This window comes from Thermobia domestica, chromosome 5 (assembly GCF_964235325.1).
Source record: "Thermobia domestica chromosome 5, izTheDome1.hap1.1, whole genome shotgun sequence".
NCBI lineage: Eukaryota > Metazoa > Arthropoda > Insecta > Zygentoma > Lepismatidae > Thermobia > Thermobia domestica.
The window spans coordinates 250,667,032-250,684,995 of NC_137458.1; positions in this window are offsets into that span (position 1 = coordinate 250,667,032).

The following is a 17,964-nucleotide window of genomic DNA, read 5'->3' on the forward strand; positions in this document are numbered from 1 at the left end:
ATATGTTCAAACAAACATATTTTAAACTCCAATCATCTCTTATTTTATGAATATAAATCAAACAATATTCGATGATTTTCTTTTTAAAGTCACGGATTTCATTTGGGTCTAGAATTTCTAATTGAAGTCCGATTTTCATGCGGTTTGTGGCAAAGGATCAAGGAAGGCTGGGACATTTATGGAACTATTTTACTGATTTAAATTCATCCTGGATAATAGCAACCACGCCTCAAGAAGAACAGTAAATATTCGCCAGTAGACCTTACAATACGAAATGCAGTGCGGTGTGGAGATTTTGGTTTTCTTCATTAGATGGCAACCTCACCAAATTCAATAAGAAACAGGAAAGTAGGCCGTTGTTTTGCGGATTATGCTGTACAGTTCAGTGCTACTGTGTGGGTATGATCAGGACATAATGAGAATAGTGTACTCTTTGGAGCAACATAAGTTAATCGTTAAAAATGTTTGGAGAATGGAATCTGTTGTTACTACGCAAAGGATATTTAGAATCGGCGAATAAATTGGAAGAAACAGGATCGCTTCTGAGTGAGACAGGAAAGGATCGGACCCCGCAGGCGGGTGTTGTGAAACATTATAGTTAAGGAGTTCTTAGGTCGCCGAAGAAATATTTCGTCGTTTGTCGCAAGAAACCGGCTATAGTCATTCAACATGTGATTTGTGGGTGTTACCAGTAACACTTAATTTGTATTCTCACTGATACTTAATTTGTATTCTGCAATTTCGCTTCAAAAATCCAAAACCTCATTCCAATTGCAAGGTACATTGACGAATATTTACTGTTTTTCTTGAGGCGTGCTCGATATTACACCGGGTGAATTTAAATCAGTAAACATGTTCCATAAATCTCCCATTCTTCCTTGATCATTTGCCACAAACCGCATGAAGATCGGACTTCAGTTAGAAATTCTAGACCTAAATGAAATCCATGAGCTCTTTTTAAAAAAATCACCCTGTATATTGAAAGGTCACATCATATAACTATATTAATGTATTTAATTTAACAGAAATGACGTTTAAAACAATGTCAAATGACTAGGGTTACGAGTTTTTCTTTTTTCGGGCCTTAAAAATAGTCCGGGTGGATTCTTAGGAAAATGGTGAAATGCTTCTCATGTGGGGTGGGGGATTACAGACTACTCTCTCTCCTTATATGCCAGTTAAGCTTAGATGAACATGGTTGCCAGATTTCGTTTAGTGTTTTTGTTTGGATAGTGTGACTTGCTTACATAATAATAATATTGAACTTGGACACCTTTATTTACAAATCTAGTTTAAGAATTGGAGTAACGAGAATTATAATAATACAAAACAAAAAATTCTGTATGTGTAAAGGAAAGGTGTAGAAGTTTTACTGGCAAGAATTCTAATTCAAAAATATACAATACATATTGATTTATAACAACAATAAAATTTCCTTAATTGCTATGGTAGAAGTTTAATTACTGGTATGTTTTTATATATATTTTTTCCTATGTATATACAAAGTATAAGAGGTTTCTCGAGTAATACACACTCTCTCTCTCTCTCACACACACACACACACACACACACACACACATATATATATATATATATATATATATATATATATATATATATATATATATATATATATAGAGAGAGAGAGAGAGAGAGAGTATATATATATATATATATATATATATATATATATATATATATATATATACGCGTGTGTGTGTGAAATATAAGTGTCTTCTTTCTTAAAGAATTCATGCTCCTTCTGCTTAAAGTTCTTCAGCATTTTGTAGAATACATGTTTTTCAATGATCTTATTTTTAGGCAGAATAGGAATTTCGCTCTGCTTAATCTTTCGAAATAGAATTTTATACAGGGAGGAATTTTCACAGAGCATCGCAGCTCCAAATTGCACGCTTCCTAGCGTGTTTTTATGCAGATCGGAACCTATATTATTTTAATGACTGTAGTCGTAGTGAGTTGTTTACTAATTCTAACAGGTTCTGAAAGAACAGAGATTTCACCCCACAAATTGAAAAACGCATTTTACTGTATTTGATAAACTTATTTCAAATAAATAAATAAATAAAACAGATAGTAAAATTAGTGTTGAAAATAAGGTAACTACTATATTGTACTTACTTCGTGAACTTGGCGTTTACAATGTCTAGTCATGTTTCCATTAAATAGAAATTAAACTTTTCTGCATTTGATACTTCTGGGGCATTTTCTTAAAGATACTGGAACATATCACTCGCACTTGCTTCATTGACAGAAGTGGTGTTGCAGCAGGTCGTTGTGTGATAAAAGTAGGCAATTCCAACGACTGAACTCTTTTCCACAGACATTGTATATAGTGAAAAAAAAATTACAAACGGCTGCTTCGGAAAAAGACGCTAAAACAACAGCATTGATAGCCGCTCTTTTGAAGTCTACAATTACTATAATACGATTAAAGTTGAAACCATTTGCATTATTCGTTTCTTTAATCAGAAGCTATATCCTACAATAGTCCTCCCCTTTATTGCTGCGTGTATCATGTAAACAAAATGTGAACGGAAAGATGTGACCCAAATAACTTACAGGTAAAGTGTAAAGCTACTGAAATACACGGGGAGCTGCTTTGAAATTACAATCCATCCAAATTGTGTTTTTGATTCCAAACGTTTCTAAGTTTCCAAGTGTCCCAAGAACCTCCAGAACATAAAAGTAGTATTTATTTCTCTATATATTTAAAATTTATTTAATTTAAACAAAAAGCATTCAACCTTGAAATATTAAAGATGTTGCAAGCTTGACATGTTGTAGCTAGTACATACGGTTCTAGTTGGATTTAAGTTTACAGACTTGAATTATCTATAAAGCTTGCTTCAAGCTAAAACGCATGAAACTTCAATCTAGTTTCGCAGTTTATTGAAGTTAACCTTACTTTCTGGTTAAATGCATCTCCGCATACAGGACAATTAAAATCCTCAATTTGGTTACGGTAATTTTATAACTACATCTCTGGCTATCAAAATAAACTTTGGGGATCTTTCTTATAGTAAGAAATTTCAAATTAGTTGATATTATTAACTAATTCTGAAAAGTTAACGTTGCTAAAATTAAGTATTGCTATGAAAGTCATTCCAGATAGAATTGAAATTCTTAATAATAATAATAATAATAATAATAATAATAATAATAATAATAATAATAATAATAAATAGACACTTACTTACCAATAATCGATCAGAATCAACGATTACGTGTTGTTTGTCACGATATTGTTCTTGCTGATTTGTCTTATATCATAATCGTGAAAATTTTCACGAAATCGACTCATAAGTTAAAGGTTGCCAGATCACTATATTATGAAAATTAACTCAATTATATGTTTTTATAAACAGACTACATACAAGTGGTTCCAAGCACGTTATTGGATTAATGTGCTATCGGTTGTTAACGTCACAGTTAAATTTATCCAAATTGAGTTCAAGCACTTAAGGTAATCATTTATGTTCACAGAAACCTGTCAAATGCGTTTCAAAATTTATATTACCTACAAATTGTGTGTATTTGAATGTATAGCCAACGTTGAGACTAGAGGTACCACGTATAAGTATGGGTAGTAATCCCGACAAATGTCGGGGACTCAATGTTCGGAAAGGGGTGTAATAAAAATTATATTTTCTTTTAATTTTTCATAACATTCTTAGAGATTGAATCAAATAAAATTAGATTTAAATATATAAACTTAATAATCTTGTAAACACATTTGTTAACAAGAATGAAATTTAGTCCATTGATAATAGAAGAATTCACAGGTAGTGACTTTTGTGTTGTTACTTGACAATTTTAAAGCCCACAGAGATTATTTATTTATTTGTGAACAACAACACAACAGGCAAAGCCCAGTTATAGTGTTGGTGCATTACAAAATAAACTTACAATAATTTTCTTGAACATATTATAGTTCATATTACAGATATCAATTTCGTTGTGTTCGATACATAATTTGTTATAAGAAGAGCATATTCTCTAGATTGGTGGCTTCAATAATACGTTAGCCCTTGCCTTTTTGCAATAGAACAGGCCAGAGTTTTCAACACGAGTTTTAAGTGTCGGGACATAAAAATTTAGTGTCGATATCAGATCTGTACAATTAAACTCATTTTGTACTATTTTACAAATTGTTCTAGTGTAGGGATACAAAAGTTGTCTATTAATGTAAGATAGTTTTCGTAAGATGGATAGATTCCAGTACTCTTGTATACTAAGTATTTGATAAATTTTGATTGGACTTTTTCGAGTTGGTTTCGGTATTGTTGTTGCGATGGGTTCCAGATCACAGCAGCATATTCCAGTTTTGGTCGGACATAAGAGTAATACATTTTCGTTAGTGTGGTGATATTGTTAAACTCCTTTCCAGTTCTAATTATGACTCCTAACATTTTAAAGGATTCATTAACTATGTTCACTATATGATCATTAAATGTTAGTTTCGTATCAAAAGTAACCCCGAGATCTTTCACTGAATATAATCTGTTCAATACGATCTGATTAAATGAATAATTAAACTCTACTTGATTTTTGTTTCTAGTAAACGATAAAATGCTACATTTATTTATGTTTACACTATGTTTATTAAGAGAACACCAGTTTGCAATAGTTTCTAAGTCATGTTCTATGTTGAGATAGTCATGGATACTCTCTATTCTGGCGTATATTTTGAGCTCATCAGCAAAGAGCAATTTGTTACTTAATGATATGTGATCAGGGAGATCGTTAATAACTAAAATAAACAAAACAATAACGGACCTAGGTTGGAGCCCTGTGGAATTCCAGAGTACGCAGTATAATCGGTTGATTTAAACTCTTTGTAGATAACGTTTTGTTTACGATTGCTTAAATATGACGGGAATAACTTGATCAAGGGAGGAGAGAAATTATAGTTTTTAGTTCATGTAAAAATACTTTGTGATTGACTCTGTCAAACGCCTTTTCAAAATCTAGATATATATATATATATATATTATATCCACCTGACATCCAACATCTAACAAGTTCGCTATGAAGTCTATGATAATTGCAAGATTAGTTTACAACGATAATTCTCTTTTCTTGTAATTTTTTCTATTGTAATTTTGGGCAATATTAGATTTCTAAATATGCACAAACCAGACAATTATAGTAGAAGAAGAAGAAGACGCAAATAATATAATCATCTTTGAAATAATATTGTATATCTTTAAGGTATATAATTAATGTTTTTGTGTAACTAAGGACGACGGGTTGATCGTCGTCGTAGCAACAAAAAATAAACAAACTAAGTGGTACTGAAAGCCATTTTATAATAATGTAAGTTTGAATGTTCGAAGTGTCTCACCTTTAAAGATCTAAATAGTGGAATATAAATAATATTTGTGTAGTCTTATGTGGCTCAATTATAGTTATAAGAACCACGACTTAGTGTATAACGTAAAATGGTAACTGAAAGCTCGGGAACTTTGTGTAAACGTTTGTTTGTTGTTATATTATAAATGGCACCGAAACGCCAGGAACTGTGATATTGATTAGAAGTATAGTAAATCAATTTCATAATTGAGCCCGACGTAAATTATACTTTATTACGAAGTGGAACTAAAATATATCGGAACATTAAAATGAGTGCTCCAATGAATGACGTTATTGGAAACGAAGATAGGGAAACTATGACGAACACTCCTGAGAATATAGCTGATGTTTTAAAGGAAATGCAACAGCAATTGGAGCTAATGAACCAGAGTAATCAGGAAAAATCCAACCAATTTCAGAACAATTAGAGCTCATGAACCAGAGTAACCAGGAAATGTCACAGCGAATCGACAGCAAATTGGAACAATTGAACCAGCAAAACGACAACAAGTTGGAGCAATTATTGCGACAAATTGACAATAAATGTGAGCTAATGAAACAATAGTTATCTCAGCAAATTGTCAGTAAGTTGGAATCAATGAACCAGCAAAACAGCGCGAAATTTGAACTGAGTGATCGGAAAGTAGAACAGATATTGCATAGATTCACAGAAGTGCAGGATTCAGTGGAAGCCATGGAAACTGTTGTTAATGAACATTCCAACCAAATTAGGGCGTTACAGGAGGAAGTTAACACCCTTAAAGAAAAGTGTTTCCCCATTATTGCAGAACGTAACACCGATCACAGGAATGGTCTTCCTTCTAATAGTGCGGAACAGTTGCAGTTTACGGCAAGAACGGCAGTGGAAGATACCGAATTCTCAGGGTACAGCGAAGCCAGCTCCGATAAGGAAGGAAGAGCTCACAGTACATCTCGGCATCGAAAGGCTGTTTGTATGGGATCCCGGAATTTGAAATCTACTGGCACAGGTAAACCTCTGCGGTTTAGTGAAATCACCTGCAAGTACATTTTTAGAAAATTCGAAAGCGAGTGTGGGTTAATGGGGGTCGATGAATCACAGTTTTTAAAAATCCTGCCGCATGTATTACTGCCTCCTTGTCTAACCTGGTTCAAAGACATTCGAGGTAATTTACGTAAATATTCTGATTTTAAGAATGCACTGTTATCTAATTATGAGAATGATTTCATGTTAACTAATAGAGACGCTTTAATCCGTACTAGGTATTACAGTCCTAAAGTTCATAAAAGTATCACTGATTTTGTAGTATCTACCTACAATGAACTGAAATCAATTAATCCGTTTCATTCTGAGGCTCAAATAATAGCTTCAATTCGTATACACTTGCCTTTCAAGTTACAGCAAATGTTGATGTCAGCTCAGTATATTAATTTCAATAATCTTGTAATGATAGTTCAGAACTTTGAAAGTCAGTCCTTAATGCAAAACAATAACAGAGGGCAGAGTAATTGTACTCGTAATCATGTCAATTATGCTTCTATTCGTAACTTAAATATCCAACATGAAGATATATCAAATCCACGAGGAAATAGTAACCATTGTTTTAATAGTAGAACGAATGGACAAAATGCTACCGGTAACCAACCGACTCTAATGGCAGAAATAATTACAGGAGCACCAGATATAACAACAGAAATTATAATAGAAATAACACTGGTCGGCAAAATGGAACTTTTTTTTTCGCTCCCATGAACAAAAATAGGTGATTCCTATAGGTTTCGAGCTCCTCAGTTCGAATCCGTAATCCGCTTTTCTCCAGGACGTACCAGTTTCCAGGGAGGAGAGGGGTGTTTCAATATCCACCCAAAGATGCTATTCTCCACCCATAATAATTTGCACGTTAAAATTTAAATATCAATATAAATTATGCAGATAAAATTGCATAACAAGTTAAAGTTTAACACTTACGTGTCACTTGGTTTTCCTACTCCTCTTGTAATTACTACAGGGTGTCTCGCGTGTCACATTCAAACAGAAGTCTGCCAACATATTCACACTCCATTTACCACTGTAGCGCCTCTCCATGGTAGCTATTTGCTGGTGAATCCTTTCCCCGTGTTCGTCAGAGACCTCCCCCACTTGTACATTTCAGGGAAGAAGTCCAGGTGGCAATGCAGGAAATGTAACTTTAGGGACATATTACATCCCATGTTACGAAATGAAGTAATTAACCTGCCCACAGTGTCTTTGTAATCAGGTGACTTATGATTCCCTAGAAAGTTACTGCACACTTCTCGGAAGGCCACCCAAGCCTCACTTTCCACTTCATTAAGCTTAGAAGAAAATGTAGTATTCTTAAAAACGTCTCTGATTTGAGGTCCCGTAGAAACACCGTCTTTCACCTTGGCCTCGCTGAGTCTTGGGAATAGTTTTCTCAGATGATTAAATGTTTCACCATCCCGGTTCAGGGCCTTGATGAAGACCTTCATGAGCCCTAATTTGATATGAAGGGGTGGTAAGAATATTTTCTCCGGATCCACAAGACGTTCATTAGCCACGTTCATCTCCCCTGGGACCAGTTGCTTCCTTGGCGGCCATTTTGTTGTAGTGTACTGATCTTTGGCTCGACTACCCCAATGACACAAGAAGTAACAGTGCTTTGTGTAACCTCCTTGTAAACCGGCGAGGAGGGCAATAACCTTAAGGTCAGGGCATCCGGACCACTGGAACTGTTCGTACTTTATTTTCTGCAATAGGTTTCGCGTGTTCTCGTATGTTATTTGTACAGCATGACCAATAGGGATGGCTGGCTTTTCATTGCCATTGTGTAGCAACACTGCATTGAGACTTATCCTAGAGGAATCTACGAATAGCCTCCAATCTTCAGTGTTGTAGTTCAACTTCAGTTGTCCCATAAGCGATGGAATGTCACTGCAATACACCAAATCACCATCCTTTGTAAAATTAGGAAGTAAAATTAGGAATCTCTCTTTTCCTATACATCGATATGTTCACATCTTGGTTTAGTAGATTCCATTGTTGAAGTCGTGATGCAAGCAACAGGGCCTTAGACTTGGGAAGGTTTAAGTCTCTGATCATATCATTTAGCTCTTCCTGACTTATCACATGTGGTTCATTAGTGTCAGGCACTGGAGCGTAATTGGGATCTGACTGTGTACTCGAAGATTGTGCAACGTCCTCACAAGCAGCACGTTCTTCATCGGATGAGACATTGCACTGGGTGTATGAGTCTGGTGGTACGGGTACAGGCAGACAAACATCATGTTTCACAGGTCTCCTCGCGGAATCCAAGTTAGGATACTATATTTTATGCTTCATGTTTTTTGAGAAACCTTCTATATTAGTCAGGCAGAAATAACAGTCCGAAACATTATCACGGGGCTCGCGCCACATCATAGGTTCGGCGAACGGCATCGATTTATGTATAACTCTCAACCATCCTGTGAGAGTACGTGAACACGAGTTACAACTTTGTTTCGGAGCCGAAACGCGATCCTGGTCGCCGATTTTACACCCGAAGTACAGATGATAGGCTATCTTCAGGAACGGTGACAATGGCCTACTTTGTCCCTTGAAAATCATTCCCCACATATGTAGCAGAATGAATCTGTCGAATTGTTGCAAGTTCTCGGCATGTTCGTTTAACACAAACGTCAATATTTCACGCAGAAATATTTTTCACCTACGGTATACACAGACACAGCGTAACACCATCTTCTAACACGAAGATCAAATCGAAACTGAAATATTTGTTTCATGCTACAACGTGGTGTATGTCTTGGCGCCTTTTTTCAACAATCTGTCTGTCGTCTAGACAAAAGGGAGCCGACGAATGATCGCAAGTTGATTACGAAACCTTTCCCCGTCAATAACGCATAGGTTTTAGTGTATGCAGTGTGGAACGACAATAAATCTTTGGAACCCAAGGGGAGAGGGAACGTTTCCGGGGAGTCGTGAGCAAGAGAAAAGAAGGTTCCTGGGATATAGCCTAGTAACAGTTCTTGGATTAAAATAAAAATTCAGAATTATGCACTCCAAACACGGAAAACACATATTAAATACGAAAAATAGATTTTTCTGTCAATTATGGAAACAGCACCCCGCCAAAAAAAAACTTACGTGCTGGAACTTTCTCGATGAGGTATTCGTAATCAGCGTCTCAAAATCTATCCGGTACACCCTTTCACCCTCGTGGGAGGGTTTTCATGCCGACCAGTATAATAATCGTGGGGCTTTTGCACGAAATTGATTCATAGATGGCAGGAATTTTATAAACAGAAATCAAAATGTGGTAACATCATACAGTAGACAAGAAAGAACACAAGATTGCGGAATACAGTGTGATATAATAGAATGCGTGGACCATCGTAATTTAAACTAGATCCGGCTAACGTGGAGGGGGTCAAAACCACGTCAGCGATGAATGTACTAGAATCTTCTTTTGATTATGAAACTAATCTTAAAACTCTACATACGAATGTTATTTATCAATATATTCATATTGCTACTACTATTTTTGGATGTTTGACGATGAAGTGGGGGGGGGGTATTTATTTCTAAAGAGGATTTTGTTATTCTGAAAAAATTTAGTACTACGCGCAGTGATGTCAATTGAAGGGAAATTTCCCTTGGCGCAGGGAAATTTTGAGTAAATTTTGGAGAAAAGAGAAAAAGGGAAATTGCTTGTAATCTCTCAGTATTGCAGGGAAATTTGAACCTCTATAATCATTTATAGATTGAATGTATTTACGTATCTGATTAATCTAATTAAAATTCAGTATATATTCAACGTCGTATTTATTCCAAACATAATCCGTTGCACATATTTCATATCAATTCTCACAAGTTATCTTGCTTTGCATTCGTTAATATTCATCAACATTACACATCGATCAACATATTCAGTTAAATTCGAAACATTACAACAATGCTTATTTAAAATCTTTATCAAAATTAATCTTCCTCTTGTTGAATTCAATGCAATGCAATAAGATGAAATATTTCTCAATTAAATTATCACTCAAACTATTATAACAGTTTGTTTTTTCCAATCAGAAGATATTTTTCCCAACCAAAAAATTGATTGTGAAGAGGATTAATCGATGTAAGAGAAGAAAATCTGCGTGTTGTGAATGTAAATATGTATATGTGGGCGAATACTGGGTCATTAGTGTGTGTGTGTTTGTGTAAGTTTACAAATTTTCTGGTAACTGTGCGCACAGAATTATAAATTCTTAAGAATTCCGCATCTCTAAACTCTGTATTGTGCTTACGAACATTCCTCGTGTACAGCCAAAGACAGTAGCAGCTAGAGTTTTCTTTGTAACTGTTCGTATTCGTTTCAGTAAATATGGGAGTGCTGTTCTTAAGTAAGTACATACCAAATATATACTTAATATTTTCTTTGTAACTTAGGTTACATTAATATTAAAATCTATCATGATATCTAGGATAAAAATTCAATTTACATAATATTTATTTTATATTCTTTATGATTTATTTAGGCTGTCCGTCCTGACCGAGGTATTTATAGGGTTTTTCCGCAGTCACACCAGGCAAATGCAGATATTGCACCTTTAACATAGGTCCTACCCTACACCTTTCCATATTCTTCCCCCTCCTCTATCGCGACGCCTTAGATACCTAAACAACAAATCAAGTTCAAATTCTGCGTAAGCTTAAAGGAAGGCTGTCAGGTATCTGCTTGTATGTGGTTATAAGATTGGGGTGAGGGGGGTGGAAGCGAAAACGATTAAAAATACGTTTACTAAATACAGTACTTGAACGGTTTGGATGAAGGGAAATTTTGTCCAGAAAAGGGAAATTCTAAAGCTTGTGAAGGGAAAACGGCTCTGAAGGAATTGGCATCACTGACTACGCGAATACTTATTAAACTTAATGGAGTTCCTCTTCAAGGTTTAATTGATACAGGGGCTACTAGTTTGGTGGCAGAGCAAGAGAACCTTGCATTTTGGGGTGACCAAGGTTTTTTGATGTTTTCTTATACATTTTGATGTGCTGAATCCAAAACTGCCGGGTGCAACGCTGGCACCTTTGAGCATTTCCCACAAAAATCACTAACGATTTCCCCTCCCCCTTTTTATTAAAAAATCGTTGACTTCGGAGAAATTATCTGTAACTTCTACACTAGTTAACGTAGAATGTAAATTCAAACCTTGTTCTGCTTCTAATGAAACAGTCTTTCCAACTATGTTAATCACTTGGGGCTGCGACGAACCGGAAAGGGAAATAAAAGGGGAATTCTGGAAAATTCCCTCCCAAAGCATCTTTCAGCTCTTAATATTCAAAAGCCGTACCTCGAATTTCCATCCGCAAAGAAAATATTTTTATATTTTCATGAACTTTCGACACTAGCAAACAATATTAGGAAGGGTACCGCCGTGGCACTCTTGAACATTTCCCACAAAACTCACAATTTCCCATCATTTGTATTTTACAAAAAAATTATTGACTTCTGGGAAATTATCTCTAACTTCTACAGTAATTAACGTAGAATAACGGTTCAGACCTTGTTATGCTTCTTTGGAAACAGTCTTTTCAACAATGTTAATTACTTGGGGCTACAATCAACAGGATACTAAAATAAAATGGGAAATTCCGGAAAATTCCCTCCCAAAGCATCTTTCAGCTCTTAAAGTACAAAAGGGATGGGGTGTGTATCTCCCTCCAAAAGAAATATTTTTATATTTTCATGAACTTTCTACACTAGTAAACAATATTAGAAAGGTTGCGACCTTGACCATTTCCCATTAAACTCATGATTTCCCATCATCTATATTAAAAATAGTTCATTGCGTGAAATGTACCTTGAACTTCTATACAAATTAACAAAGAATAATGTTTCATCCCTTTCTGCTTCTGTTCGAACAATCTTTCCAACGATATCAGCCCTTTGTGCAACATGTGCAATTGCGAGACATTTTTATTAAGCATGAATGTAATGTATTTTGATTGTTCCAAAATTTTCTATTATCAATAAAATGTATTAATAAATCGTGTGTTAAAAAATAAATATTCTTATAACTTTCTTCGATTTTTATGATTTTGATTAAAATGTAGTACCTGTAATTGGAGAGGTTTCGCACACTAAGAAAATGAATGTTCTACTGGTATTCTAAAAGCCACACTTATCTGAAAAAATGGTTGTTTAAGATAAACTCACATAATGACTTAAGTATGTCATATTTATTTGTAATAATATTTCTCACCACTTTCTTCACTCTCGTCAGCGTCGTTATGTGAGTACGTGTTTAGTTTGTTGTAGCATCTACCATCAAGCATTTACAGAACATTGTACCTAGGTAGTTTACCTACACAACTACATCTTGTTGAACAAGTTTTTTCTGACGAACAGGAACATTTGATGAGGTGAAGTACATCGGCAGGAGCTGGCTCAACTTTGGAGGAAGCATAACTGGTCTTAACGATTTGGTTGTTTCATCACGTGTCCATCCATAACAAGTTGGGTCAACATTTGGTGGGTCTGCCCTGTCTGCACTCAGTCAAATTAGAATTTGTAGATGTGCGGGCTTTATATTTAGTTTAAAAGCTTCCGACGTGGGTGGAAGAGAGCAAAGTAGTGGGGCTCTTGTGTGAGCAGATGCAGTTTTTTTCTTCCAAACGTTAATTCGAACTTCTATCATAGACTTCACACTTGCTACACCATAGCACGCAGCTACAAAGTCAGTTGCTTCTTGTTCTATATCACTGGTTATCTCTTCCTGAGACCCCAATTTTTTCAAGCTAACTCCTTTTAACACTTGTTTAATGGCTGTTGATTTTCTTGTATTCAGGAGTGACTTCGGGACTTCTAATGATCGACTTTAAAAACTCGAAATCTATTCTCTATGCTCTGTACACTGAATAAACTTAAGATGCAAGTAATGCTAGAGTTGGCACTTCTTTTACTGAGAAATGTTGGAGCATTAGTGTCTTTTTTGGCCTTGTATACCGGTGTACAGGCACTCCACTAGTCACACGTTCCTTCATTTCTTCCTTTGTAATGCGATAAATTTTGTTACAGTTGCGACTCCATGACTTCCGACTTGAGTTATCAGCAGAGCCATACTGTGGGTTTGACGTAGACCATTTTGAGATGAAATAGACGTTTCGAAGTTGTCACAAACAGCTTGCACAAATCCGTCTGTTGAGAGGTTAAGTCGTTGCAAAGATCGTACTTTGCTGGCTTCTGCTGCAGCTGACGCTTTAAATCTTAGGCTCTCACTGTAATTACAAGTGATTCCAAACATATAGAATTCGTCAATGAGACGTTTGCTGTTCAGAAGCATAGCAAGAGCAATCTGGGAAGTAGTTGGCTGCTTTGTCAATGCTGCAGTTACGATATTTTCAATGAGTATTGCAAGTAGCTCAGTAATTCCAAGCATCTCTAATAGGGAAAGTAAAGTTTCACTAACATTATTTTTAATATTGTCTTCAGAGAGGGTAGTTTCGTAACTTTTCAATCTATCATCAGGCTTCTTCACCTCATTCATTATCTTTGTATTTAGTTCGTTTATTGTTTCTCCATAATCGTAATCATCTTCGGTAATATTCATGGCAAGAGCAGCTTGATTTTTAAAGGCAAGAATGCTGGATGCACCAGGAGAAAACCATATCAAAAGGTCTTTACCTATTCTTTCCTGAACATCTCTTATAGTTGCAAGACGATCAGTTGATAAAGATGGTAAACTTCGATGGAGTTCCTAATACGAGAGGTGTCCTCTTTTAACGCTGTCGTGACTGCGTTGATTCCATCTCCGTCACTTCCTTTATTTATGCTGCGTTTCAATGAACAAATTTTAGTTGACTTACTGTGCAAGAATTGATTGAAACAGTCTTTGTGGTAACGAGCGTCTGCCGCATGTAGATCTCCAACAGCTCCATTTACAAGCACTCGAACAGCTTCGGATAATTCGTCATTTCTAACATCACATATTTCGAGGATAGCTTCTCGAATAGTCGGTTGCCCTAGACGATCGACCGTTCTAAGAAGGTGATATCTGCGCCTTCGACTTGGATTTTTTGGATCAGGATCGTAATAGATCTCTCCACAGAATAGACAGTCAGTACGAAAACTGAAAGGTTTTGCGTTTGATCTTCTAATCCGCTTCACCTGTGGTTTAGAGGAGGTTGAAGTTGACTGCTCTTTGGCTCTCGTGATATGCCACTGCGAAATATATGTTGATACGCAATCCTTATGAAAGTATACTGGCACATTTTCCTCAAGAGAAATAAACCGTCCGTTACGTCTAAGACTACTTGCCAACATAATTGTTCGAATTCGAGCTGGTCCTCCAGTTATAAGCCGCTCTTGTGTTTTCTGACAGGTGAAAATGCACTTTTCTTCCGCCATGTTTTTAAAAAGTGCACTATGAAACACTGCTTTGAAACGTGTTAACACACATAAAACAGTCACAGTTTATTCACTTGGCACTACTTCCTAATATTGTTTGCTAGTGTCGAAAGTTCATGAAAATATAAAAATATTTTCTTTGCGGATGGAGATTGGAGGTACGGCTCTTGGATATTAAGAGCTGAAAGATACTTTGGGAGGGAATTTTCCAGAATTTCCCCTTTTATTTCCCTTTCCGGTTCGTCGCAGCCCCAAGTGATTAACATAGTTGGAAAGACTGTTTCATTAGAAGCAGAACAAGGTTTGAATTTTTATTCTACGTTAACTAGTGTAGAAGTTACAGATAATTTCCCCGAAGTCAACGATTTTTTAATAAAAAGGGGGAGGGGAAATCGTTAGTGATTTTTGTGGGAAATGCTCAAAGGTGCCAGCGTTGCACCCGGCAGTTTTGGATTCAGCACATCAAAATGTATAAGAAAACATCAAAAAACCTTGGTCACCCCAAAATGCAAGGTAGGGTATACTCTGCAAATCTTATAGACTGGTTGCCAGACTATACAGTGTCCCTGCTGTCTTATTCATTTTGGCGTGAACTTACGAAAGATTATTCGAACCCTCGATTGCAAAAAGTGGATAATTTGATAGTAGTTTTCACAGGAAAAGAGTGATGGGTAAAACACAGATTATAGTTACTATACAGGATTGTGAAATTACCCTTCCTATTTTAGTTATTAATGAACTAAATGAAAAGGTGCTAATCGGATTGGATTTTCTAACGCAATTACGTGCTGTCCTAGATTTTGAGAACAAAACGTTTGCTATTCGTACGCTAGATAACACAGTAATTCAAAAGTTAATTCCTGCTAGTGATAACATTGCCTGTCAATGCCAGCCCTTTGTAAATGCTGTTTTAGGTATTAACGTGGATAATTTGAAGAAAAATTATGTTAATTAAATTGAAAGGGAATCGTTTATGATTATTCGTTCTGTAAAGGTGTAGATAATATTATAAATTCTTTAAATTTAACTGATAAGGACTTGGTGTCTCAATTTAAAGACATACTTTATAAACATAAAAAGGCTTTTTCATTAAGACCGGGATGTTGTAAAGATTTTGTGTACAATATTGAAGTTGATACCAAGGACCCTATAGTAACGAAACCCTACATTATACCATGTCGTTTCAGAGAAAATGTACGTATACAAATATCCGATATGTTGGCAGATGTTATAATACGAGAGCTTTATTGATATATATATATAGCTTGTCATGTTGAATTTTAATTTGTAACAATTTAATCTATAAGTTCGTATTTAATGTGATAATTTCTCTATTCGTGTAAATGTATGTTTTAGTGTTGTATTTTGTTCTTAATATTATCAATGTTTACACTTTCCTTTTGTATTTCTTTCATATATTTATGTTATGATTATTTCTCGTTTAAAACAATGAGATTTTGTGCATAATATTGAAGCTGTAGCAAATGAACAGCACATTGGAAGTTAAAAGAATAAATAATGTGATGTCTTATAAGTTATTCCAGTCTCATAACATACATCTTTGTCAACCTTCTTCTCAATTTTGCTCAAATAATTTTGAATTTGTTAATAAACACCTTTATGGCTAAAACGGACTTACAGTAAGATATACAGGGTTTTCATAAAGTCTGGACGGATTTAATTCGCTTATAATTTACATAAAAATGCTCATATTGAAATCAAATAAAGTGCAAACAGTAGCGGAAGGATTAAATTTTTACCTGTAATCTGCACCAGCTCAGTTCATTCACCGCCACACCTCCAACTGGCCGCCATTTACGTCCACACATTCGCGTAGGCGGCGCTGGAATCCACTCACAGCGTTCCGCCGTGTTTGATCCGAAATGCACAGACGCCCTGATTTTGTCCTTTAAGTTCTCCAAACCACTTGGCTTCTTTGCATAAACTTCCGTTTTCAAACGACCCCAAAGCCAGAAGTCGCAGGGGGTAAGGTCGGGTGATCTTGGCGGCCAAGCGGTCGGGCCACGGCGGCCAATCCATCGGTTAGGGAATTTCTCGTCAAGGAACTGTCTCACCTTGATTGCACTTAGCATGCCACTTTCGGATTGCACTCTCAGTCGGTGCCGGCTTTTTGAACTCTTTGGTGAACTTTCGACACACCAGAATTGGTGATTTTAGCTCTGCGTACCACAGAACACATTGCGCTTTCTCTTTCACCGACGCCATCTTTGATACGGTAAATAAAATAGTCTTCTCAGAGGAGTTTTTCATTTATTTATTTCTTTAAAAGACACACACACCAATACACTTACAACTTACTTTTAACAGTCAACATTGAAACAACAATGAAAACAACAATGGATGGAATTTGATAAGAAACTGACCCTTGCCCTCTCTCTCCCTCTCTCAACGTGTTCAGAGTTGCCGCTTATCTAACAGTGTTGCCAAGTAAAAATTTAATCCTTCCGCTGCCGTTTGCACTTTATTTGATTTCATTATGAGCATTTTTATGAAAATTATAAGCAAATTAAATCCGTCCAGACTTTATGAAAACCCTGTAGAGACCGTACTTATAACGTGCCCTATAATCGACGATATAATATACAAGAATATAGTTAATTATGAAATTGATATAAATATAATATTAGTATTGATGTAAAAATAAATATAATGTATATGAATTGTGATATGAAATGTAATTTGTATATATGAAAGGCATCTAAAAATTGCAAATAATTAATATGAAAAAAAAAAGACTAACGGTCCAGAATTCTTTTTCTTTTAATTATTAATCAAATAAAAGAAAAGTCCGTCAATTCGTGCGCCATAATATACAACGATAATTCTCTTTTCTTGTAATTTTTTCTATTGTAATTTTGGGCAATATTAGATTTCTAAATACGTACAAGCCAGACAATTTTAGTAGTAGAAGAAGAAGACGCAAATAATATAATCATCTTTGAAATATATTATATATCTTTAATGTATAATTGAATGTGTTTGTGTAACTAAGAACGACGGCTTGATCGTCGTCGTAGCAACAAAAAAGTCACTGGAAGTAAGTGGTAAGTGGTACTGGAAGCCATTTTATAATAATATAAGATTGAATGTTCGAAGTGTCTCACCTTTAAAGATCCAAATAGTGGAATAAAAATAATATTTGTGTAATCTTATGTGACTCAATCATAGTTGTAAGAACCAGTGACTTAGTGTATAA